Source organism: Trachurus japonicus, chromosome 6, assembly GCF_045865225.1.
Source record: "Trachurus japonicus isolate A0001 chromosome 6, Traja_1.0".
In the NCBI taxonomy this organism is placed as follows: domain Eukaryota; kingdom Metazoa; phylum Chordata; class Actinopteri; order Carangiformes; family Carangidae; genus Trachurus; species Trachurus japonicus.
The window spans coordinates 17,109,171-17,113,238 of NC_140912.1; positions in this window are offsets into that span (position 1 = coordinate 17,109,171).

Here is a 4,068-nt window from a genome sequence, read left to right on the forward strand (position 1 = left end):
GCGCCTGTCGTCTTTTTAAAATCGCCTGTTTGGTTTTTGGTCATTTTCTCCAAAACCACCGGCCCGATTTCAACCAAACCTTCTGCGTTGGACTCCCCTCGGACCCCAGATGATATATCCGAGTTTGGAGAAATTTTAATTTTTGGTCCAAAAAAAAAAAAAACGTAAGCCGCGCGCCTGTCGTCTTTTTAAAATCGCCTGTTTGGTTTTTGGTCATTTTCTCCAAAACCACCGGCCCGATTTCAACCAAACCTTCTGCGTTGGACTCCCCTCGGACCCCCAGATGATATATCCGAGTTTGGAGAAATTTTAATTTTTGGTCAAAAAAAAAACAACGTAAGCCGCGCGCCTGTCGTCTTTTTAAAATCGCCTGTTTGGTTTTTGGTCATTTTCTCCAAAACCACCGGCCCGATTTCAACCAAACCTTCTGCGTTGGACTCCCCTCGGACCCCCAGATGATATATCCGAGTTTGGAGAAATTTTAATTTTTGGTCAAAAAAAAAAAACGTAAGCCGCGCGCCTGTCGTCTTTTTAAAATCGCCTGTTTGTTTTTTGGTCATTTTCTCCAAAACCACCGGCCCGATTTCAACCAAACCTTCTGCGTTGGACTCCCCTCGGACCCCCAGATGATATATCCGAGTTTGGAGAAATTTGAAGAAATGTTAATTTTTGGTCAAAAAAAAAAAAGTAAGCCGCGCGCCTGTCGTCTTTTTAAAATCGCCTGTTTGGTTTTTGGTCATTTTCTCCAAAACCACCGGCCCGATTTCAACCAAACCTTCTGCGTTTGACTCCCCTCAGACCCCCAGATGATATATCCGAGTTTGGAGAAATTTTAATTTTTGGTCAAAAAAAAAAAACCGTAAGCCGCGCGCCTGTTGTCTTTTTAAAATCGCCTGTTTGGTTTTTGGTCATTTTCTCCAAAACCACCGGCCCGATTTCAACCAAACCTTCTGCGTTGGACTCCCCTCGGACCCCCAGATGATATATCCGAGTTTGGAGAAATTTTAATTTTTGGTCAAAAAAAAAAAACGTAAGCCGCGCGCCTGTCGTCTTTTTAAAATCGCCTGTTTGGTTTTTGGTCATTTTCTCCAAAACCACCGGCCCGATTTCAACCAAACCTTCTGCGTTGGACTCCCCTCGGACCCCCAGATGATATATCCGAGTTTGGAGAAATTTGAAGAAATTTTAATTTTTGGTCAAAAAAAAAAAACGTAAGCCGCGCACCTGTCGTCTTTTTAAAATCGCCTGTTTGGTTTTTGGTCATTTTCTCCAAAACCACCGGCCCGATTTCAACCAAACCTTCTGCGTTGGACTCCCCTCGGACCCCCAGATGATATATCCGAGTTTGGAGAAATTTTAATTTTTGGTCAAAAAAAAAAAAACGTAAGCCGCGCGCCTGTCGTCTTTTTTAAAATCGCCTGTTTGGTTTTTGGTCATTTTCTCCAAAACCACCGGCCCGATTTCAACCAAACCTTCTGCGTTGGACTCCCCTCGGACCCCCAGATGATATATCCGAGTTTGGAGAAACTTTAATTTTTGGTCAAAAAAAAAAAACGTAAGCCGCGCGCCTGTCGTCTTTTTAAAATCGCCTGTTTGGTTTTTGGTCATTTTCTCCAAAACCACCGGCACGATTTCAACCAAACCTTCTGCGTTGGACTCCCCTCGGACCCCCAGATGATATATCCGAGTTTGGAGAAATTTGAAGAAATTTTAATTTTTGGTCAAAAAAAAAAAACGTAAGCCGCGCGCCTGTCGTCTTTTTAAAATCGCCTGTTTGGTTTTTGGTCATTTTCTCCAAAACCACCGGCCCGATTTCAACCAAACCTTCTGCGTTGGACTCCCCTCGGACCCCCAGATGATATATCCGAGTTTGGAGAAATTTTAATTTTTGGTCAAAAAAAAAAAAACGTAAGCCGCGCGCCTGTCGTCTTTTTAAAATCGCCTGTTTGGTTTTTGGTCATTTTCTCCAAAACCACCGGCCCGATTTCAACCAAACCTTCTGCGTTGGACTCCCCTCGGACCCCCAGATGATATATCCGAGTTTGGAGGATTGAAGAAAATTTTAATTTTGGTCAAAAAAAAAAAAACGTAAGCCGCGCGCCTGTCGTCTTTTTAAAATGGCCTGTTTGGTTTTTGGTCATTTTCTCCAAAACCACCGGCCCGATTTCAACCAAACCTTCTGCGTTGGACTCCCCTCGGACCCCCAGATGATATATCCGAGTTTGGAGAAATTTTAATTTTTGGTCAAAAAAAAAAAACCGTAAGCCGCGCGCCTGTCGTCTTTTTAAAATCGCCTGTTTGGTTTTTGGTCATTTTCTCCAAAACCACCAGCCCGATTTCAACCAAACCTTCTGCGTTGGACTCCCCTCGGACCCCCAGATGATATATCCGAGTTTGGAGAAATTTGAAGAAATTTTAATTTTTGGTCAAAAAAAAAAAAACGTAAGCCGCGCGCCTGTCGTCTTTTTAAAATCGCCTGTTTGGTTTTTGGTCATTTTCTCCAAAACCACCGGCCCGATTTCAACCAAACCTTCTGCGTTGGACTCCCCTCGGACCCCCAGATGATATATCCGAGTTTGGAGAAATTTTAATTTTTGGTCAAAAAAAAAAAACCGTAAGCCGCGCGCCTGTCGTCTTTTTAAAATCGCCTGTTTGGTTTTTGGTCATTTTCTCCAAAACCACCGGCCCGATTTCAACCAAACCTTCTGCGTTGGACTCCCCTCGGACCCCCAGATGATATATCCGAGTTTGGAGAAATTTTAATTTTTGGTCAAAAAAAAAAAACGTAAGCCGCGCGCCTGTCGTCTTTTTAAAATCGCCTGTTTGGTTTTTGGTCATTTTCTCCAAAACCACCGGCCCGATTTCAACCAAACCTTCTGCGTTGGACTCCCCTCGGACCCCCAGATGATATATCCGAGTTTGGAGAAATTTTAATTTTTGGTCAAAAAAAAAAAAACGTAAGCCGCGCGCCTGTCGTCTTTTTAAAATCGCCTGTTTGGTTTTTGGTCATTTTCTCCAAGACCACCGGCCCGATTTCAACCAAACCTTCTGCGTTGGACTCCCCTCGGACCCCCAGATGATATATCCGAGTTTGGAGAAATTTGAAGAAATTTTAATTTTTGGTCAAAAAAAAAAAGTAAGCCGCGCGCCTGTCGTCTTTTTAAAATCGCCTGTTTGGTTTTTGGTCATTTTCTCCAAAACCACCGGCCCGATTTCAACCAAACCTTCTGCGTTGGACTCCCCTCGGACCCCCAGATGATATATCCGAGTTTGGAGAAATTTCAATTTTTGGTCAAAAAAAAAAAAACGTAAGCCGCGCGCCTGTTGTCTTTTTAAAATCGCCTGTTTGGTTTTTGGTCATTTTCTCCAAAACCACCGGCCCGATTTCAACCAAACCTTCTGCGTTGGACTCCCCTCGGACCCCCAGATGATATATCCGAGTTTGGAGAAATTTTAATTTTTGGTCAAAAAAAAAAAACGTAAGCCGCGCGCCTGTCGTCTTTTTAAAATCGCCTGTTTGGTTTTTGGTCATTTTCTCCAAAACCACCAGCCCGATTTCAACCAAACCTTCTGCGTTGGACTCCCCTCGGACCCCCAGATGATATATCCGAGTTTGGAGAAATTTTAATTTTTGGTCAAAAAAAAAAAAACGTAAGCCGCGCGCCTGTCGTCTTTTTAAAATCGCCTGTTTGGTTTTTGGTCATTTTCTCCAAAACCACCGGCCCAATTTCAACCAAACCTTCTGCGTTGGACTCCCCTCGGACCCCCAGATGATATATCCGAGTTTGGAGAAATTTTAATTTTTGGTCAAAAAAAAAAAAACGTAAGCCGCGCGCCTGTCGTCTTTTTAAAATCGCCTGTTTGGTTTTTGGTCATTTTCTCCAAAACCACCGGCCCGATTTCAACCAAACCTTCTGCGTTGGACTCCCCTCGGACCCCCAGATGATATATCCGAGTTTGGAGAAATTTGAAGAAATTTTAATTTTTGGTCAAAAAAAAAAAACGTAAGCCGCGCGCCTGTCGTCTTTTTAAAATCGCCTGTTTGGTTTTTGGTCATTTTCTCCAAAA